At 44.3% G+C, this 23,926-nt stretch overlaps 1 long non-coding RNA gene and 2 pseudogenes across 1 annotated transcript in view; 1 reads left to right on the forward strand and 2 right to left on the reverse strand.

The window, feature by feature from the left end:
* The window catches only part of LOC134956759 (uncharacterized), a 246,948-nt gene that overhangs the window by 106,211 nt on the left and 116,811 nt on the right, over positions 1 to 23,926 (reverse strand). The gene's annotated exons all lie outside the window — the stretch shown is intronic.
* LOC134964119 (5S ribosomal RNA) lies at positions 1,079 to 1,197 on the reverse strand (annotated as a pseudogene).
* LOC134964121 (5S ribosomal RNA) lies at positions 2,954 to 3,072 on the forward strand (annotated as a pseudogene).

Below are 23,926 nucleotides of genomic sequence, written 5' to 3' on the forward strand. Positions count from 1 at the left end.
TGTAGTTAGTATAGAAGTATACTGTATTTACTTCTATACTGTATTCTTCGTGTTTAGTATTATTACTGATGTATATTTATAAAGCTTAACCATATGCAATAGCGCTGTTCAATTTTTTGAGCTTGTTGTACAAAATAAACCCAGTGAAAACAATCATTAAACATTTAAATGAAACAAGAGATATACTGTAGAGGTCCTTGTTCAAACAAGTCTAAGGATAAGGGGATTTTGATGAGGGGAAGGAGGAGAGTCACTGAAAAAATGTTAGGAACATAAAATTAGAAACCACAGCTTTGTCATCAATGGACCAACTGCCTGTAAATCTTCTGTTTCTTATAAAAGAACTTCCTTAAGGACATGGCTAGTACTGTAGAGTCAAAGAAACCCAGAGCACAGGTTTATACCCCTTTTAGACCGCCATCTTGTAACCCAGGTTATTGCACATGAGCGCACACTAACCTGGGTTGCTGTGTGGTCTGAAAGGGCCCAGGGGAAATACAGCGTCAACCCGAGTCACTGTGCGGTGTGAACGGGGTTGCCGGGTCGATGTGTTCCATTTCCCGTTCACACTGTATGGACGGGCGGCACTTGGAGATCTATATGCACAAAAGGAGAAAGTATGACTCTTGTTTGGGCGCACTCTTATCTAACAATCAAATATAAGTTGTTGGGTAATGTGCCCAACTATGGTAAGGTAGTCTTTTATACTTGCTCTCTAGGATACATAAAAATTCATCCGGACATGTATGCCATAGATAATTGTGAATGAATCCAGTGGGAGATGGCTACTTCAAATTTAAAGAATGTTCTGATCTTGATTATGCCTGGATAACCGCATATAGGAAGATAGCCACATCTTGTGCTACTTCCGTCTGCCAAAGATCAGTACAAACAATGTTTGTATTCATGAACCCTGATTGGGTTAGATATATTGGTGGAAAAGTCCACACATAGAAAAACGATTCTATTTGTCGGCCAATAACACAGACGGTCGTAAGGGATAGAAGTTCAGAGAATAGTAGGAATAAGTGTAAGTGGTGATACTGCTGTTGGTGTTGAGTCTATAGGGAAGATAGTCCTCCTACTTCACTGGGTATTCCCTAGGAGTCGCCCATCTAGGTACTGACCCAGCCCACCTCCGTTTAGCTTCCAAGATCGGACGAGATTGGGCGTGAACGCAGGGGTATGGTCGTAGGAAGGTTGGACCCTACAGCACCAATGAGAGTGCACCGAAATGGAGGGATGGAGTCCTCCCAAGAAGTGATTAGGACTGGGTGAAGAGGGGAGATAGCAACTGTTTAGATAGGTGTGAATCTGCTGTCCACGTTAGACTGAAGAGGCGTGTCCCCTACAGGGGCACGCTCCCCAGAATCGTGGATGAGAGTTCACAGAAGGAAGCCAAGTTTGGGAAAACGAGAAAAGCATATATTCTTAGTTAATGAGGTATCACAAAATCAATTGGGAAAAAAAAATATATAGAAAAATTTGTTACTAAATTGTTTGAGGGTTGTCAGAATATACCGCTAAGTAGTACGACCTGAGTCAATAGGGATCAAAATTGTTATCTAGTCAATTTAACATATAGGCATGTGCCCAAAAGAAAACAGGCATGTGACCACAAGGGACATAATTATAATCAGTATAGCTGGGGATACCAGCAGAAATTAATTGAATAAATGCTTACAAAGATACATAAGTATACTGCTAAAGCATGAGAATTGAAACAATGAAAAAGTGAGGGGTCAAATGTCACGCAATCCAGCATCTGCTTTTGGAAATCAATATACTGCTAAAGCATTTAGGATTGAGAAAATAGGGGATCAAAGATGTCACCCAATCCTAATACAACCAGGCAAGTGCCCTAAAGAAACTGCTGAGGCATGAAATCAGAAACAGTAAAGGAACACATATCACCCAATCCAATATTAAGCAGGCATATGCCAAGGAGAAATGTGATCAGCGGATAGCAGCAAAAAGTTAGTTGAATAAATGCTTGCAAAGATACATACATATACTGCGAAGGCATAACACATGAAAAAATGAGGGATCAAATGTCACCCAATCAAAGAAAATGCTGAGGCATGAAATCTGAAATAATGACAGATCATATATCACCCAATCCATGTCAGGCAGGCATGTGCCCAGGAGGAAAACGCGTTTCACTCATTCATGGGCTTGTTCACTTCCTTTCTGAGCTGCTCTTCCAGGTATTCTGTCAGAGTATTTATGCCCCTGCAGGTGCACAAGCAATTTGCAGGGGCATAAATACTCTGACAGCAGTTTCTTTAGGGCACTTGTCTGGTTGTATTAGGATTGGGTGACATCTTTGATCCCCTATTTTCTCAATCCTAAATGCTTTAGCAGTATATTGATTTCCAAAAGCAGATGCTGGATTGCGTGACATTTGACCCCTCACTTTTTCATTGTTTCAATTCTCATGCTTTAGCAGTATACTTATGTATCTTTGTAAGCATTTATTCAATTAATTTCTGCTGGGATCCCCAGCTATACTGATTATAATTATGTCCCTTGTGGTCACATGCCTGTTTTCTTTTGGGCACATGCCTATATGTTAAATTGACTAGATAACAATTTTGATCCCTATTGACTCAGGTCGTACTACTTAGCGGTATATTCTGACAACCCTCAAACAATTTAGTAACAAATTTTTCTATATATTTTTTTTTCCCAATTGATTTTGTGATACCTCATTAACTAAGAATATATGCTTTTCTCGTTTTCCCAAACTTGGCTTCCTTCTGTGAACTCTCATCCACGATTCTGGGGAGCGTGCCCCTGTAGGGGACACGCCTCTTCAGTCTAACGTGGACAGCAGATTCACACCTATCTAAACAGTTGCTATCTCCCCTCTTCACCCAGTCCTAATCACTTCTTGGGAGGACTCCATCCCTCCATTTCGGTGCACTCTCATTGGTGCTGTAGGGTCCAACCTTCCTACGACCATACCCCTGCGTTCACGCCCAATCTCGTCCGATCTTGGAAGCTAAACGGAGGTGGGCTGGGTCAGTACCTAGATGGGCGACTCCTAGGGAATACCCAGTGAAGTAGGAGGACTATCTTCCCTATAGACTCAACACCAACAGCAGTATCACCACTTACACTTATTCCTACTATTCTCTGAACTTCTATCCCTTACGACCGTCTGTGTTATTGGCCAACAAATAGAATCGTTTTTCTATGTGTGGACTTTTCCACCAATATATCTAACCCAATCAGGGTTCATTAATACAAACATTGTTTGTACTGATCTTTGGCAGACGGAAGTAGCACAAGATGTGGCTATCTTCCTATATGCGGTTATCCAGGCATAATCAAGATCAGAACATTCTTTAAATTTGAAGTAGCCATCTCCCACTGGATTCATTCACAATTATCTATGGCATACATGTCCGGATGAATTTTTATATATCCTAGAGAGCAAGTATAAAAGACTACCTTACCATAGTTGGGCACATAACCCAACAACTTATATTTGATTGTTAGATAAGAGTGTGCCCAAACAAGAGTCATACTTTCTCCTTTTGTGCATATACATCTGTTTTTTTGACTCTGGGCGCACCGCCATATGGACAAATGGGAATTTCCATACATATCGTCAACTTCTGGCTAACTTTGGATTAATCATGTAGTTAGAATCTAGGTCGGTGCAGGATCAAAAACCCTTTTTTCCTAGGCACTTGGAGATCATCTGATCTCCAAGCTCCGCCCCCGCAAGCATCATTGCTGATGTCACCAACTCGGCAATATGCCAGGTTGGGGACTGCAGTGTGAAAGGATGATGCGGGTCACACCCGGGAAGCACCCATGTACGGTTCCTGGGTGCGACCCACCTATTGCGGTCTGAAAGCGGCATAGCAGAGATATGCTAGAAATATACCCAGTCATACTAACAGGCTCAGCAATATGCTAGTATACAGATGGAGCCGCTCTTATCTACAGCGGCTCCATCGCAAACGTGCACTCCCGGCCTGACTAGGCGATCCGTCCTCCTAGTATTTTTTTTTTTGAGAAACGGACACTCTAGATAGGGCACCTATATTCGGTTGAGAGCACCAGGAGCCGGGAGAAACCACTGCACTAATCTTGGGTAACCGATCTTAATAAACAAAACGAGTATTTAAGCTGTGATGAACTTTATTTGACTGCATCTAACAATTTACAAGTGACTGCATGTCTATGGATATACAATTAATGCTCTACTAACTAAACAATGCAGTAGAAATCCTTCTTGCTAATAATCACTAACCAAGCTGAGGCATAAGGATAAGTTTTTTACTAACCTTTGAAATACCAGCAGCTAACTGGGAATGAAATGTTTTTAACATATTTTTACTATTTTTTTATTTCTAACACCGGCCGATGCTATAAATGTGCAATAGCTGTTGTTATGTATGTATATTTTATACAAATCTCATGTGTAAATAAAACACACTTTATTCTTCATAAGCGCTGTTATATTGTTTCTTTGAGTGCATAGGAGTCACACAAACAGAAGCCAGCTGACAGGTCATATGAGTCAATGTCAAGGTTTGGCTGTGTTTATCTTTGATCAAAATCTCTCATCATCCACTATTATTAAATTTCATTTACTAATACTAGCATAGTCCGTAGCTCTTTCAATTAGTGTTGCATCAGAGAAGAAGTTGTATAACCTGATTCATGCAAACACAGTTAAGTCATGGACAAATTTGGACAATATTGGAGCAGGAGACCCAGTCCTCAAGTTATTATAAACTACCATATTCAGTCTGTTAGGTAGACTCATCCCTGGGCAGTCATACTGTGCTAATGCTATCATTTGAAGCAGGTTTTGGATAATAGTTGTAGGTAGTGGTTGATTTTACCTATGGGCTGCAGTACTGCAGTCTCCTAGGTAAAATCTGCCACCCCTCTCAGTGTCAGTGAAGCCAGATGTAGTCCTGGACTGCACTGGCTTCACTATGACTGACAGTGACTTCCTATTGGAAGTCCTACCCACTAGTCACAGACAGACAAGACAGTCCCATTGGGTGGTGTTTAATCCTTCCGGGACTGCCAGACCAGGCTGCGATAGGTAAAGAGCTGCTCGCAGTTTGCATGGTAATAGAGCTCTAGATCTGCTTTCCTTGTATTTATGTAGCACTATAAAGTGCCATCACCTAGAGCACCACACTGTACAATACTGTATGTCCGTTACCATGTGGGCGGAGAGCAGGGAGATTTATAGTGTTTGGCAGGGCATGTAAGCTAAGTAAATATAATCCTATATAATAAAAGGCTAATGCTGCTCCTCACCTCTATGGGGGAATTCAAGTGATTTGCTCGCCGGCAGCCACTAAATTGTGCCTGACTCAGCAATTGAAGTTTTGCTCCATTCGGACACGCACAGCCGCTAGCACAGACATTACTGATATGTTGTTACGTTATTTTGATGGGCTGGTAACTAGTGGGGCTGGTATAATCGGGCTGGTATAATTGGCGGAGGGGATATTAATGGAAAGGTAAAGAGGAATTCTGAAGTTTTAGCTCAGGGATCTGGGCTTCAGAGGATATGTGTGTTCTGGTGCTTAGATAGGAAAAGCTGAGTTCTCTAATGACCACACAGTTTGATCTACAAAGCTGACTGACAGCCAGAAAGGATTGTGCAGGTTAAAGCCATGACAGCGTGGGGGAAGAACTAAAGGCAGAATGTGCACACATTCATAGCTGATTTATATTTACAGTTCATAATAAATTGTCACTGCTACTTGTTTAATGAAGCTGCACTTAGATTTCTGGGATCATTGATGTGCACCCTGGGCATGAAGAACATAACTCTGAGATAATAGCACACTTTCAAGGTCAATAAATGTAATATTAACAAGCTTGGTATACATTTATACATTTTTTAATAATATTATATATATATATATATATATATATATATATACACACACACACACACACACACACACACACACACACACACACACACACACACATATATATATATATATTATATGCAATTTTAAATATGTATGTAAAATTTTATACGTATAGATAGAACAAAGGTTACTGAGATGACAGGACTGAGCACCTGTCACTGGGAACCATACTTGCCTACTTTTGAAAAATAATTTCAGGGAGATTGTGTCATCTGAGAGGCATGTCATAAGAATGACTTACATCCAAATAAAAATGAGTCCCAAAGTCAGTAAGATCTACTTGTTGATAAAAGGACACTGATATTTCACAGGATTTATTTGTGTATTGTGTTTTACAAGAGGTTCCATATACAATGTCGGACTGAGGCATGAAGGGCCCAATGGGGAAATGCAGTGGTAGGGCCCATGTTTAGGGGTGTGGTCAGTCTCCAGAGGGGGTGTGGCCAGCCACCACATTGGCTTGCCTAACCATTATAGAGCGCATGGTCAGGGACCCTTGATAAATATATATCATAAATATTGTTAGTCCATGCAGGGTAATGTACTGTAGCAGATTAATAACAGGAATGCACTGTAGAAAATATCCCATAGTCCTGTGTAGTATAAGGTAACATATGTATAATGTAAAATTCAAGTGCACAGTCTGGAACAGGATCCCTACAGGCTGAGGTGGGCCCCCAGGCAGTGGGTATAGGGATTATTGTGCCTTATTAACAATGCAGGGAAATGGCACTGATGAGCCCATTTGAATATACAGGTTGAGTATCCCTTATCCAAAATGCTTGGGACCAGAGGTATTTTGGATATGGGATTTTTCCGTATTTTGGAATAATTGCATACCATAATGAGATATCATGGTGATGAGACCTAAATCTAAGCACAGAATGCATTTATGTTACATATACACCTTATACACACAGCCGGAAGGTAATCTTAGCCAATATTATTTATAACTTTGTGCATTAAACAAAGTGTGTGTACATTCACACAATTCATTTATGTTTCATATACACCTTATGCACACAGCCTGAAGGTCATTTAATACAATATTTTTAATAACTTTGTGTATTAAACAAAGTTTGTGTACATTGAGCTATCAAAAAACAAAGGTTTCACTGTCTCACTCTCACTCAAAAAAGTCCGTATTTCGGAATATTCCGTATTTCGGAATATTTGGATATGGGATACTCAACCTGTATATATCTCTGATTTCTTTTTTCCCACCAAGAATGTTACAACTACATAATGGGGATAAGGTGTAATCAGGGAGATTGCTGGTCTATTCAGGGAGTCAGGGAGATTGCTGCACTATCAGGGAGTCTCCTGCAAAATGCGGGAGGGTCGGCAACAATGCTGGAAACACCAATGATGTCACCTGTCTATAACAGTAATCACTTAGTAGCACTACTATATAAAAATGAAAAATAGGCGGAGCACTACAGTAAATAATCTTTGTAATAAGGTACAGTATGAACAATGTGAAACTGCGCTAATCTCCTGGTCCAGCATTCAGCACTTGTAGGGATTAACCACAATTAAAATGTTCTGCATAATGGTGTATTTGTCAGCAACATTTACAGATACTGCTGACAGAACACATAACACATGAAAAGTACTGCTCTTAAGGCCTAATTCATATTGTAAGTAAAAACAAGCAACTGGGCAAAAACCCATATGCTGATGAGTCCCCATTTCAGGCCTGGCAATTGACTTGAACCAATATCTTAACAGGCAATTCCATCAACTTTCTAGACAACTATATACCCTCGGCCCTGGGCCCCCTAAGTCTCTGGGCCCCATATTCATGGCACTCTCTGCAATCACAATAGCTATGCCCAGGCTTGGACTGGCCCACAGGGGTACAGGGGAATCCACCGGTGGGCCCCACTGCCTGGGGGCCCACCTCCTGCTCTAAGGATCAGGTCCCAGACTATGTACTTGAGTTTGTAGTTTAAGGCATCTGCTGGTGTGTACACTAACCCTCCCATAGCACCAGCACCTGTACACACATATTCCAACAATACTGTCTTAACAGAAAGATGCTATTTGTACAGTATCTTGGAGTCATCTTGTTTAGACAATTCTCAACTATTATATGCTGATATACTTGTATCATTATGCTGAGTGCATAGGAGTCACACAAACAGAAGCCAGCTGACAGGTCATATGAGTCAATGTCAAGGTTTGGCTGTGCTTATCTTTGATCAAAATCTCTCATCCACTATTATTACATTTCATTTATTGAGTACTAGCATAATCCGTAGCTCTTTCAATTGGTGTTGCATCAGAGACTAATTTGTATAACCTGATTCATGCAAACACAGTTATGTCATGGACAAACTTGGACAGCATTGGAACAGAAGACCCAGTCCTCAAGTTATTATAAACTACCATATTCAGTCTGTTAGGTAGACTCATCCCTGGGCAGTCATATTGTACTAATGCTATCATTTGAAGCAGGTTTTGGATAATAGTTGTAGGCAGTGGTGGATATTACAGTCCCAAGGCAGTCCCATTGGGTGGTGTTTCATCCATCTGGGACTGCCAGACCAGGCTGCGATAGTTAGAGATCTGCTTGCAGTCTGCATGGTAATAGATCTCTAGATCTGCTTTCCATGTATTTATGTAGCACTATAAAGTGCCATCACCTAGAGCACCACACTGTACTATACTGTATGTCCGTTCCCATGTGGGCGGAGAGCAGGGAGATTTATAGTGGTTGGCAGGGCATGTAGGCTAAGTAAATGTAATCCTATATAATAAAAGGCTAATGCTGCTCCTCACCTCTATGGGGGAATTCAAGTGTTTTGCTCGCTGGCAGCCACTAAATTGCGCCTGACTGAGCAATTCAAGTGTTGCTCCATTCGGGCACGCACTGCCGCTGAAAAAGACATTACTGATATGTTGTTCCGTTATTTTGATGGGCTGGTAACTAGTGGGGCTGGTATAATTGCGGTGAGGACATTAATGTAAAAGTAAAGAAGAATTCTGAACTTCTAGCTCAGGGATCTGGGCTACAGAGGATATGTAGAGACTCCTGTGTGTTCTGGTGCTCAGGTAGGAAATGATGAGCTATCTAATGACCACACAGCTGACTGACAGCCAGAAAGGATTGTGCAGGTTAAAGGCATGACAGCGTGGGGGAATAACTAAAGGCGGAATGTGCACACATTCATAGCTATATTTATATTTACAGTTCATAATAAATTGTCATTGCTACTTGTTTAATGAAGCTGCATTTAGATTTCTGGGATCATTGATGTGCACCCTGGGTATGAAAAACATAACTCTGAGATAATAGCACACTCTCAAGGTCAATAAATATTGACACGCTTGGTATAAAAAAAATGTATAATATAATTTAAAATGAAAAAATATGTTACACTCTCCAGGGTATGTGTAGTTGAATATTCTGGTGAATGTTGTGCGGATATCTTAGGGTAAGTATTTTACAAGAAACCGTAACCATAAAACACTAAACAATTTTATTATTCGCAACGTGGAGTCTTAAAGCTTTTTCCACAGGGAACACGGATGTAAACTGGTTCAGTAATATAGATCAATTTCCAACATGTGAATAATTTAGCAATTAGATATTACTGATAATGCTATTCCTGACATAGTATAAGTAACACTCTACATTAGCTATCTTGTTTAACTAGCTCCTTGCAATACTAATAAATACTCAACATCTGGTAAAACAATTAACCAAACAAAGGCATTCACAGAGTATACCCTGAAGTAATTAAGTACAATACTTCAGTTCAGCTGAGAGGTAAGGTGGTGCACACAGAAATCAAGATAGCATCTTATTTCCTCTAATGAATGTGAAGTTGTGGCTGCTAAGCTTTGCTCCTTAACTGACACTGTATCCTGAACGTAAGATATAGCCGCTGCAATATTAAAGCTCTTGAATGGTGCAAACCCGGGTTTGTTAGTGCATTATCTCCCTGTGATTTTTGTTAATTTCCTGTCACGGTCACCAAACTCCTTGGATTAAAGTGGCGTAATCACGCTCTGCTTTAACTTGGTATACACCAAGCTGTATGACTAATTTCTCATAGAGTCCTTGTCACTCCTGACTCTGGTAAAACTCTCACCTGATATAATAGTGTATGGGCAAGCTCATCCAAGCTCTAAAGGCTGACTGTGTGTCTTCACTATAACACAAATACACTTGGCTAGGTAGTGACCTTTGGCTGCGGTGTGGGCTGGATTTGAACTTGTTCACGGCTCATAATAAGCCCTCTCCCAATAACAAATATTCTCTGCTGTGGAGGCAAAGAAAGTTAATTGTGCTCCAATGTCTGTTAAGCAGTGGATGTTACTCTATCAGCTTCTACATTTAACCCCAAGTCTGTCCATACAGTACAGTTCCATTAGATACTACTTAACTGACGTTATTCAGACTATCGCCTGTAAACAATAGGTTGCATCAGTGTTCTACGTAGGTTGCAAAAATACAGCTGTACTCTGAAGATGAGCTGATTTCCTGCGTACACTGCAATAATACCTGAGTTATTACTTATCAGCACTTTAGTTTCTTTCTCCGTATTTAGCACAGTAGTCAGTATAAAAAAAACCTCTTGTTCCAGGAGACTAGAACAGGTGACTGGCCCCCAACTGGACCCCCTGCAGTTCGCCTATCGATCGAATCAGTGTGTCGAGGATGCAGTCAACCTGGGCCTGCACTACATTGTAAAGCACCTAGACATTCCCGGTACCTACACGAGGGTCCTGTTTGTCGATTTCAGCTCGGCCTTCAATACAATCGTCCTCAGCATCCTCCACCCCAAATTACTTCGCCTAGGGGTCCCAGAAGCTACCTGTTCCTAAATAGTAGACTTCCTGACAGATAGGACACAGGTGGTGAAAGCGGGGGAATTCACCTCTCAAGCGCGGTCTATTAGTACAGGGTCCTCTCACCCCTGCTCTTCTCCCTGTACATAAATGACTGTACCTGTACCTCAGAGGCGCAATCAGTAAAGATCATCAAATTTGCCGATGACACCACCGTCATCGGCCTCATCAAGGACGGGGACGAATCGGCCTATAGACGGGAAGTAGACTGGTTGGCCCAGTGGTGCATCCACAACAACCTTGAGCTCAACCCCCTCAAAACTGTCGAGATGATAGTGGACTTCAGGAAGAAGTAATCTAGTGCACCTCCGCTAACGATTGCTGACAGTGTGATATTGCTAGTGGACTCCTTCAAGTTTCTAGGGACCACAATCTCCCGGGACCTTAAATGGGGGTCCAACGCTGATGCCACTGTTGGGAAAGCGCAGCAGAGGTTGTTCTTCCTCAGGCAACTAAGGAAGTTCAACATCCCACAGAAGCTTCTGCTCCTCTTCTACTCCACGATTGTGGAGTTGGTACTGTGCTCCTCGATACTCGTATGGTACAGCTCTACCAGTGTGAGGGAGATGCAGGCTCCAAAAGGTGGTCAGATCCGCAGAGAAGATCATTCGGGCTGACCTTCCCTCAGTCCAGGACCTGTACCTGTCCAGAGCTAAAAAAAGCGGGCAATGAAGATAGTAAAAGACCAGCTACACCCCGGCCACAGCATGTTTAACTTGCTTCCTTCAGGCAGGCATTACAGGGCCATCCCCGCCAGGTCCACCAGAAGCCTCAAAATTTCTTTCCCCAAGCGGTCCGCCTGCTGAACTCCTGAACATTGACTGACTAGACGTACATGTAACTAACTTGTGTGCCTAAGGTATACCGATCTGTGTGACTTTACTTGCCCCCCACCACCACCACCACCACCACCACCTCCTTATCTGTTACCTACTTGGCTGTTGTATAGCAAACCAAAGACAAATTTCTAGTATACGCAAGTATACCTGGCCAATAAAGCTGATTCTGATTCTGAGAACAGATTTAGCAAGTGTGGGTATTAGTCACTCCGTTGCACAGGGTATTGGTAATCTCCTTACTGAGCGGACATGTACTCCCTTACTAATCATGACGTGACAAGTTTATCATCCTAACATTAGGACACATTCCTTATTCCTGACAGTAGTGCACAAGGTTGTTAGCCGAAGAGTAATATTCTCTCTCTATAAGTCTGTCGGCTATAGCTGTCTCTGAACTGCTGTACAGATGAATTTGTGTCAATGCTTTATTACACTGCAGTGTTACTTTTCCTACTCTAAAGTCTGTTAATAAGTGGGAGCTTTACACTGAGATGTAGCAATGTATTCAATATAGCTCTTCTGCTGCTTGAGCTGTGACCAGGCTCCTGTAGCCTTATGTGGCGCGTAGCTCCGCCTCCCAAACTGCCTCCCCAGTCACTCAATGCTGGGACTATCAGAGTCACTCCTCCCTGATCTGTTGACTGGCTCTGCTTCACTCCATCTACAGTGAGGATCGGTAACACCTCCCGCTGATGTCACTGGCCTCCCTCTCCAAGTATGCCGCCAGCAACGGAGATTCACAGCCGCGGCTCCCGCCAGATCACTCGCCTCCTCTACAGCAACGGTAAGTCCATGCGGCCCTGCACAGTTTATTTTCTCTTAACTGCCCCCCAGCAGGCACCGCAGGTCTCTCTCTGTATCCGGCCGCAAGCGGACCATGAGCTCCGTCCTGCTCGCGCCACCAGGCAGTGTCTATTCTTGGACACTGCCTGCCACAAGCTCCCTATCCGCGGCTTAGTCCAAACGCCTGCCGCGTGCTGGGGCATGCATCCCGGACAATCCCGGCCCAGTAGTTCACTACAACTTCCCCTTGTGAGGAGGACATTTTATCAATTATATTTCCCTCTATGAGAGATGCAAAATTATATTTCCCTCTGTGAGGGATCCAAAGTAATTTTTCCCTCTGTGAGGGAATCATCTTCAATAATCAACTTTCTATATGGCATTTAGTATATGAATTACAATAAACGAAAATAGGATTTTAATTACCTACCGGTAAATCCTTTTCTCGTAGTCCGTAGAGGATGCTGGGGTCCATATTAGTACCAGGGGGGATAGATGGGTCCCTTGGGAGCCATGGGCACTTTAAGAGTTTAATAGTGTGGGTTGGCTCCTCACTCTATGCCCCTCCTACCAGACTCAGTTTAGAAACTGTGCCCGAGGAGACGGACATACTTCGAGAGAAGGAAATACACAGATAGTGGTAAGATTCGCACCAGCTCACACAGAACAACAGAAAACCAAGCCAACCAGCTTGAAACAAGTCAGCAATGGCTGAACAACAGTATTTAACCAAGTAACAATGCAGTACATAACCAAGTAACAAGGCAGTACTGAACCAAGTAACAACTGCAGGAAAATGAAGCGCTGGGCGGACGCACAGCATCCTCTACAGACTACAAGAAAAGGATTTACCGGTAGGTAATTAAAATCCTATTTTCTCTTACGTCCTAGAGGATGCTGGGGTCCACATTAGTAACATGGGGATGTACCAAAGCTCCCAGTACGGGAGGGAGAGCACGGAGGCTCCTGCAGAACTGATGACCAAACTTTAGGTCCTCAGAGGCCAAAGTATCGAACTTGTAGAACTTAGCAAACCCTGACCAAGTTGCTGCTCGGCAAAGTTGTAAAGCCGAGACACCGCGGGCAGCCGCCCAGGAAGAAACCACTTAATGAGTAGAGTGGACCATAACAGATTTTGGACACGGCAAGCCTGCCGTAGAATAAGCACGCTGAATAGTACACCTGATCCAGTGAGAAATCGTCTGCTTAGAAGCAGGCCACCGAACCTTGTTGGGATCATAAAGGACATACAGAATGTCCGACTTTCTGTGACGAGAAGTTCTCTTCACATAAATCTTCAAAGCCCTTACAACATCCAAGGATTTTGAAGTAATTGAGGAGTCAGTAGCCACTGGCACCACAATAATGGAAGAAATTGCTGATGCGTCCTGAGCTCAGCTCTATCTTCATGGAAAATCAAGTAGGGGCTCTTGCAGGACAATGCCCCTAATTCCGACACACATCTTGCAGATGCTAATTCTAACAGTGTGACCGCCTTCCAAGTAAGAAATTTGACATCAACCTCCTGTAAAGATTCGAACTAATTCGACTGCAGGGACTGCAGCACCACATGAAGATCCCAAGGTGCAGCAGGAGGCACAAAGGGAGGCTGGATGTGCAGAACCCCTTTCAAGAAAGTCTGAACCTCAGGGAGGGTAGCCAATTGTTTCTGGAAGAAAATGGACTAGGCCAAAATCTGGACTTTTATGAAGCCCAGGCACAGGCCCACATCCACTCCTGCTTGCAGGAAGAGGAGAAACCGTCCAAGTTGAAACTCCGCCATAGGAAACTGCTTGGATTCACACCAAGACACATACTTTTTCCAAATCCGATGGTAATGTTTTGACGTTACTCCTTTCCTAGCCTGTATCAGGGTAGGAATAACTTTGTTCGGAATGCCCTTCCGAGCTAAGATCTGGCGTTCAACTTCCATGCTGTCAAATGTAGCCGCGGTAAGTCTTGATAAGTGAACGGCACCTGTTGCAGAAGGTCCTCTCGAAGAGGAAGAGGCCTCGGATCTTCCAGCATTAACTCCAGAAGATCCGCGTACCAAGCCCTTCCTGGCCAGTTAAGAGCAATGAGGATCGCCTGAACTCTTGTTCTTTTTATAAGTTTGAGAATCCTTGGGATAAGTGGAAGTGGAGGGAACATATACACTGACTTGAACACCCACGGAGTTACCAGGGAATCCACTGCCACTGCCTGTGGATTCCTCGATCTGGAACAGTACCTCCGAAGCTTCTTGTTGAGGTGTGAGGCCATCATGTCTATATGAGGTATGCCCCAAATACTTGTCACCTCTGCGAACACCTCTGGGTGGAGGCCCAACTCTCCTGGATGGAGATCATGTCTGCTGAGGAAGTCCGCTTCCCAGTTGATCACTCCCGGAATGAAGATTGCTGACAGCGCCACAGCGTGCTTTTCTGCCCATAGGATGATTCTTGTTACCTCTGACATTGCAGCTCTGCTCTTCGTTCCGTCTTGTTGGTTTATATAGGCCACTGTCGTTACATTGTCTGACTGAACCTGAATGGCCTGATCTTTCAGAAGATGTGCCACTTGTAGAATACCATTGTACATGGCCCTTAGTTCCAGAATGTTTATCAGAAGGATGGATTCCAGACTTGACTACCTTCCTTGGAAGTTTTTCCCCTTGGGTGACCGCACCCCAACCTTTAAGACTTGCATCCGTGGTTAGGAGGATCCAATTCTGATTCCCGAACCTGCGGCCGTCTAGTAGGTGAGAATTTTGCAGCCACCAGAGAAGTGAGATTCTGGCTTTCAGTAACAGACGTATCCTCTGGTGCATGTGAAGAGGAGATCCCGACCATTTGTCCAGGAGATCCAGTTGGAAAGACCATGCATGAAATCTTCTGTACTGTAGAGCCTCGTAGGAGGCAACCATCTTCCCCAGAAGGCGAATGCACTGATGAACCAATACCCGGACCATTGTTTGTATCATCAACGCTTTCTCCGCCGGCAGAAACACCCTCTGTACTTTCGTGTCAAGGATCATCCCCAGGAAGGACAGTCTCCTTGTCAGCTCCAAATGCGACTTTGGAAGATTCAGGATCCGTCCATGATCCTGGAGTAGTTGAGTTGAGAGAGCAATGCTCTGTAACAGCTTCTCCCTGGAAGACGCTTTTATCAGCAGATCGTCCAGATAAGGAATTATGTTCACACCCTGCTTTCGGAGGCCAAAATCATGCTGTATTGCAGGTGGGGCAAATGTAACATGTACAGAGATTTAGATTTGGATGTGGTGTGTTCAATCTTAATTGCAGTGTAAAAATAAAGCTAACATTTGTGGGCTACATGCAAAAGAAGCCAGTATTTACCCTACACAGAAAATATAAATGTATTTTCTCCCCTTGCACAGTAACATGGTTTGATCCAGAAACAAAGTTACTTGCCTTTTTTTACTTTACTTACAAACATGAATCAGACCCTTAGACATAAAATTGCATATACTGTATAACACATCTTGTCACTCAGTGCTGTGTAAGGTGCACAGATAGTAAATATATATATATATATATATATTTTTTGTAAAACTATTTTATAAGTTTAAAAAAGTATAAAATTACATACAATAGTGATCCAAACACAAATCCCCCCCGAGGACGTAGAAAGAAAAATAGAAATATATAACCACACATGTCCGATATTGCGGGTTACCATGTACATTATAACGTACCAAATACATCGTTACACATAATGAATAGACACAATATTAGTAGAAAAACTAGCAAGAACGAGAATCAGAAAATAATAAAGGGGAACACATGAGGGAAGGGAGGAGGTGGGAGACAAGGCAAGACATTTCGCTCCTTAGTCGCGTGAGGCATACATGGTATATGAAATCTATGAGCTCATCAACATCATATCATGAAAGCATAAAGATAACATTCAACTAGCATCTAAATGTTTATATAGAACCCAAGAAGTATTTTCAAAAAGCTTCTCAATATGAACCTGCGTATCAGCATCTAAACTTGAGTAGAAACAAGCCACACCCCTCTCAATGTCTGGCAAGGTGGTTTGGCGTTCACAGTAAAGAACACATAGTACATTTTTTAATTAACCTAATGAGGGAGATGATCTTTTCGTTCAGTGATTTAAAATGACTTTGTTAGCCACCGTGAGAATGACTGTGAGAATGGGTATAACTCGCCTCCTATCTGAGCCAAGGGACCAGCTCTCAAAACAGTTACATAACCAAACTATGGGGTCCTTAGTAACCCTTAAGAAGAGGATCTGGTTGACATAGTCAATAACTTTGTTCCAAAACCTAGCAATTTTCCCACATGCCCAAAAACAATGAAAAAATGAGGCCTGCAACACGTGGCATTTCAAACATTCACTAGTACCAAATACACTCTTTGGGCTGGAGCTATGTAAGCCCTATGCAAAATTTTTAAATATTCTTCCTGAAGTTGGGCTGAGTGCAAGTATTTAAAAGTAAGCTGACATGATTTCAATATGGTGGTCTGAGCCGGACAGCTCGGGATATCACCCACCCACTTGAAAAACATACAGTTCCATAACTTTTCCCTCTGCATAACCCGTATATGATCATAATAATATGACACTCTATAGATTTAAGCATTCGTAAGAGTGAGCAGGGTAGATATTGGGTCCGGGAGTTCCTGTGAGGACATAAGGGGGATCATGGTAGTGATAAAATGTCGGGCTTGTAAGTACATATAGAAATTGGAACTAGATATGCCCTATCTGGTTTTCAATTCCTCAAAGGACAACAAATGCTGTCCACCTGGGTCAAATACATCTCTAATAGATGAAATGACTAACACTTTCCACAATTTGAAGGTGGCATTCTCCAAACCAGGACTGAAGCAAGGGTTGCCTCAAAATGTGGTGAAACGAAAAGAACTAGGATTCCTATGTAATTTAGAATTTGAGTAGTGCCAGGCTCCGTAAGTGTCTAAACGTATAATATTTGTTCTAAGTGATTCTGGTAATTTATTTTTTGAGGTGTGAAGGAGAGCAGTAGGGGAGAAAGGGGCGAACAACTCCTCTTCCAATGAATAATTGGTAAAGCATGAGCGCTTCCAGAACCAATCAGTGACATAACAAAATAGTACTGCTCTACTGAAGACCTCTAGATCTGGGATACCCAACCCCCCCTCCGACCGTGGCAACTGGAGTTTAGCATAAGAAACCCTCAGCTTCTTCCCTCCCCACAGGAACCTAGAGAACATAGAGCTCACACACTTGCAGTCCTTTTTGGTGGGGCGTAGTGGCAACATCTGTAGTATATAGGAGAGTTTTGGGAACGCTATGCTCTTTAGAACAGTGGCTCTACCTGTTACGTTCCTGATGCTCAGAACTAGAGAGATGTTGCGCAGTGAGTCCAGAGCACCAGGACGTGACGCTGAAATAAGGGGTGGTACGGGAATAGCCCCTAGCACCCTACCTCCATTGTTTTACCCGTGTGGTCAGTTCACGCCTGAGTGACTATGGTTTCTTGGGCCCACGGCAGCCGCGTTTGAAGGGCAGATTAGGTCTGCCCAACTCCAATGCCCCCAGGTCTTAGAGTGAGACAAGGCGTGAACCGAGACAGGATAATAACAAGGGGACCTCTAACTAAAGCAAACAGAAAGCTAGGGGCTACTAACTACCCTAAAACTAAATATATGTGCGGCACGCCGCCAAAGGAAAAGAACAACAAAAGATACCACTGTCCACTCCCCCACACGGCACCGCCGAGTTCCGGGGAGGACAGTGAAAAGCGGAAACCTCCGCAAAAACCACCAATACAAAATTAACACAAGGACTAAGCGGCCTAGGCCGCAACACGCGGCAGAAGCCGCTACTCACGAAACCTGGAGAGAACCCCAACAAGCGAGAACCCCCAGATGACTGCAACAGGTTCACTTGGACAGGAAGGATTCCCAGGACCGGCTTCAGTACTCCAGAACTCAGGAGCATAGGGAGCAGGATCGACCAGATACAGCTGACCAGGAACAGACGTTGCAAGGCAGGAACAGCATACAGGAAGCTATAACCGGCGAGGCTGCAGTGTGCTGGCTCCCATAAAAAGACCCTGCTGGCCAATGACAGGAGGGCCAGCAAGACCAGCCCCCAGACCCTAATTACTAGTTGCCGTGCAGCTGCCCTGCTGCACGAGCAACTAATCAATCCTATCTGGCAACGGGGAACGCGGTCCGCCAATGGCATCCCCGTTGCTATGGACCCAGCGGCTGAGGACGCCCGGCGTCCTAGCGTTGCCAGGGACCCGGCGGCTACAGTACGCACGGCGTCCTGGCGTTGCTAGGCGCCGGGCGGGCAGGGAGGGAGGTGCGGCGGCCGTGAGCGTCGCTCGGAAGCAGACCGAGCGGCGCCGCGGTCCGCGGCACCTAACAGTACCCCCCACTTGAGGAGGGGTTAAAGAACCCCTAAAGCCGGGTTTCTGAGGAAATTCATGAAAGAATAATCTCTTAAGTTTAGGGGCATGTAGATCCTTATCCAGGACCCAAGACCTTTCTTCCGGGCCATAGCCTTTCCAGTGAACCAAAAAATAAAGCCGGCCCCGAGAAACTTTGGAATCTAAAACCTTCTCCACCAAGAACTCTTGTTGCCCCTGAACATCCACCGGAGGTCTACCCTGGGAAGTCTTCCGAGGGAATCTCCTGGAAGAAAAATATTGCTTCAGAAGGGAACAGTGAAAAGTATTGCCAATTTTGAGTGATTTAGGCAAGCGTAGCCGAAAAGCAACTGGGTTGACCTTCTTAACGATAAGGAACGGTCCAATAAATTTGGGTCCCAATCTAGCCGAGGGTTGTCGGAGCTTGATGTTGCGGGTTGACAACCACACCTTATCTCCCACCTTAAAAGTGCATGGGCGTCGGAACCTATCAGAAATTTTTTTTTCTTGGTAGGGCAGCCTTCTTAAGGGCAAGGTGCACCTTTTTCCAAATTATTCTGAGATGGGAAGTTAAGGTCAACGAGGAGACTGGAAAATGAGGGTAAAAAGAATTGGCTCTAGGATGAAAGCCCAAGACCGAAAAGAGTGGGGACTCCTTGGTGGAAGAATGACAAGAGTTATTATAGGCAAACTCGGCCAAAGGAAGAAATTCAGACCAATCATTCTGAAGTTTGGCCGAATATAGCCGTAAATATTGTTTTAACGACTGATTAACACGTTCAGTTTGTCCGTTAGACTGTGGATGGTACCCAGATGTTAAAGAGAGTTTCATATTTAATGAGGCATAAAAACGTTTCCAGAAACGGGCGATGAATTGCAGTCCCCGATCAGAGACAATATCCCTGGGTAAACCATGGAGCCTGAACACATGGCGGAGAAACAAAACTGCCAACCCTTGAGCAGAGGGTAATCGGGGGAGAGCAATGAAGTGGGCCATCTTACTAAAATGGTCTACTACCACCCAAATGACTCGAAATCCAGCTGAAAGAGGAAGGTCCACCACGAAATCCATGGATATATGTGACCATGGCCTGAGAGGAACGGCTAGAGGCATGAGTTGCCCGACCGGCAACGATCGAGATACCTTGTACTGAGCACAAACCTGACAGGAACGGACAAATTCCCTTACATCTTTAGAAAGATTAGGCCACCACACTGAGCGAGAGATTAACTCCAAGGTCTTAGTGATACCCGGATGACCAGAAACCTTATTATCATGAAACTCAGCTAGAACAGTGCCTCTCAGAAATTCAGGGACGAAGAGACGATCTGCAGGAGTGACTTTGGGAGCCTGCTGCTGAAGCTGGACTAGCTGTGTAAATAAATCCTGTGTGAGGCCAGCCCGGATGACAGACGATGGAACTATGGGGGTAGTAGCCGGGTGGTTATTGTGAACCGGAAGAAAGCAACGTGACAGGGCATCGGCTTTTGTGTTCTTGGAACCGGGCCTGAAGGTGATAATAAACCTGAAACGAGTAAAAAACAGCACCCAAAGTGCCTGTCGAGCATTAAGCCGTTTAGCTGACTCAATATACTGCAGGTTCTTGTGGTCAGTAAACATCGTAATGGTATGCCTTGCTACTTCCAGCCAGTGCCTCCACTCCTCGAAAGCCCATTTAACTGCCAACAATTCTCGATTACCAACATCATAGTTGGATTCTGCGGAGGAGAATTTTCTGGACATGAAGGCACATGGGTATAATTTCTGAGCCTCCGGGTCTTCCTGAGAAAAGATAGCCCCCACTCCAACCTCTGAGGCATCTACCTCGACAATAAAGGGGAGATCCGGGTTAGGGTGTCTGAGTACTGGAGCTGAGACAAAGGCCTGCTTTAAGGCCAGGAAGGCAGACTTGGCTTCAGGCGACCAATTGGAAGGGTCCGCTCCTTTTTTAGTCAATGCCACAATAGGAGCAACCAAATCTGAGAAGGTATGAATAAAACGCCTATAGTAATTTGCAAACCCTAAAAAGCGCTGAATTGCTTTTAAGTTCGTGGGTTGTGCCCAATTTAGGATGGCCTGGAGTTTTTTAGGTTCCATGAAAAACCCGTTAGGAGAAATAATATACCCCAGGAAGGACACTTCTGTGATGTGGAAAGCACATTTCTCCAGTTTGGCGTATAAATGATTTTCCCGTAACTTCTGAAGGACCAGTCGCACATGGGTAATATGTTGTTTAAAAGACTCAGAGCAAATCAAAATGTCGTCTAAATAAACGACTACGAACTTTCCTAGAAAGTCGCGAAGGACGTCGTTAATGAGATCTTGAAATACAGCAGGAGCATTAGACAGCCCAAACAGCATCACCAGGTATTCATAATGTCCCGACTGTGTGCTGAAAGCCGTCTTCCACTCATCCCCAGATTTTATTCGGATGAGATTGTAAGCCCCTCTAAGATCGATCTTGGAAAAGATAACGGCAGTCCGGAGCTGATCAAATAGTACTGAAATCAGTGGCAAGTAGAGATGTGCACCGGAAATTTTTCGGGTTTTGTGTTTTGGTTTTGGGTTCGGTTCCGTGGCCGTGTTTTGGGTTTGAACGCGTTTTGGCAAAACCTCACCGAATTTTTTTTGTCGGATTCGGGTGTGTTTTGGATTCGGGTGTTTTTTTCAAAAAACCCTAAAAAACAGCTTAAATCATAGAATTTGGGGGTCATTTTGATCCCAAAGTATTATTAACCTCAATAACCATAATTTCCACTAATTTTCAGTCTATTCTGAACACCTCACACCTCACAATATTATTTTTAGTCCTAAAATTTGCACCGAGGTCACTGGATGACTAAGCTCAGCGACCCAAGTGGCCGACACAAACACCTGGCCCATCTAGGAGTGGCACTGCAGTGTCACGCAGGATGGCCCTTCCAAAAAACACCCCCCAAACAGCACATGACGCAAAGAAAAAAATAGGCGCAATGAGGTAGCTGTTTGAGTAAGCTAAGCGACCCTAGTGGCCGACACAAACACCTGGCCCATCTAGGAGTGGCACTGCAGTGTCAGGCCGGATGGCCCTTCCAAAAAATACTCCCCAAACAGCACATGACGCAAAGAAGAAAAAAAAGAGGCACAATGAGGTAGCTGTGTGACTAAGATAAGTGACCCTAGTGGCCGACACAAACACCTGGCCCATCTAGGAGTGGCACTGCAGTGTCACGCAGGATGGCCCTTCCAAAAAATACTCCCCAAACAGCACATGACGCAAAGAAGAAAAAAAAGAGGCGCAATGAGGTAGCTGTGTGACTAAGATAAGCGACCCTAGTGGCCGACACAAACACCTGGCCCATCTAGGAGTGGCACTGCAGTGTCACGCTGGATGGCCCTTCCAAAAAACACTCCCCAAACAGCACATGACGCAAAGAAAAATGAAAGAAAAAAGAGGTGCAAGATGGAATTGTCCTTGGGCCCTCCCACCCACCCTTATGTTGTATAAACAGGACATGCACACTTTAACCAACCCATCATTTCAGTGACAGGGTCTGCCACACGACTGTGACTGAAATGACGGGTTGGTTTGGACCCCCACCAAAAAAGAAGCAATTATTCTCTCCTTGCACAAACTGGCTCTACAGAGGCAAGATGTCCACCTCATCATCATCCTCCGATTCATCACCGTGTACATCCCCCTCCTCACAGATTATCAATTCGTCCCCACTGGAATCCACCATCACAGCTCCCTGTGTACTTTGTGGAGGCAATTGCTGCTGGTGAATGTCTCCACGGAGGAATTGATTATAATTCATTTTAATGAACATCATCTTCTCCACATTTTCTGGAAGTAACCTCGTACGCCGATTTCTGACAAGGTGAGCGGCGGCACTAAACACTCTTTCGGAGTACACACTTGTGGGAGGGCAACTTAGGTAGAATAAAGCCAGTTTGTGCAAGGGCCTCCAAATTGCCTCTTTTTCCTGCCAGTATACGTACGGACTGTCTGACGTGCCTACTTAGATGCGGTCACTCATATAATCCTCCACCATTCTTTCAATGGGGAGAGAATCATATGCAGTGACAGTAGACGACATGTCCGTAATCGTTGGCAGGTCCTTCAGTCCGGACCAGATGTCAGCATCAGCAGTCGCTCCAGACTGCCCTGCATCACCGCCAGCGGGTGGGCTCGGAATTCTGAGCCTTTTCCTCGCACCCCCAGTTGCGGGAGAATGTGAAGAAGGAGATGTTGACAGGTCGCGTTCCGCTTGACTTGACAATTTTCTCACCAGCAGTTCTTTGAACCCCTGCAGACTTGTGTCTGCCGGAAAGAGAGATACAACGTAGGTTTTAAATCTAGGATCGAGCACGGTGGCCAAAATGTAGTGCTCTGATTTCAACAGATTGACCACCCGTGAATCCTTGTTAAGCGAATTAAGGGCTCCATCCACAAGTCCCACATGCCTAGCGGAATCGCTCTGTGTTAGCTCCTCCTTCAATGTCTCAAGCTTCTTCTGCAAAAGCCTTATGAGGGGAATGACCTGACTCAGGCTGGCAGTGTCTGAACTGACTTCACGTGTGGCAAGTTCAAAAGGTTGCAGAACCTTGCACAACGTTGAAATCATTCTCCACTGCGCTTGAGACAGGTGCATTCCACCTCCTATATCGTGGTCAGTTGTATAGGCTTGAATGGCCTTTTGCTGCTCCTCCAACCTCTGAAGCATATAGAGGGTTGAATTCCACCTCGTTACCACTTCTTGCTTCAGATGATGGCAGGGCAGGTTCAGGCGTTTTTGGTGTTGCTCCAGTCTTCTGTACGTGGTGCCTGTACGCCGAAAGTGTCCCGCAATTCTTCTGGCCACCGACAGCATCTCTTGCACGCCCCTGTCGTTTTTTAAATAATTCTGCACCACCAAATTCAAGGTATGTGCAAAACATGGGACGTGCTGGAATTTGCCCAGATTAATGCACACACAATATTGCTGGCGTTGTCCGATGCCACAAATCCACAGGAGAGTCCAATTGGGGTAAGCCATTCTGCGATGATCTTCCTCAGTTGCCGTAAGAGGTTTTCAGCTGTGTGCGTATTCTGGAAAGTGGTGATACAAAGCGTAGCCTGCCTAGGAAAGAGTTGGCGTTTGCGAGATGC

This window comes from Pseudophryne corroboree, chromosome 9 (genome assembly GCF_028390025.1).
Source record: "Pseudophryne corroboree isolate aPseCor3 chromosome 9, aPseCor3.hap2, whole genome shotgun sequence".
Classification (NCBI taxonomy): domain Eukaryota; kingdom Metazoa; phylum Chordata; class Amphibia; order Anura; family Myobatrachidae; genus Pseudophryne; species Pseudophryne corroboree.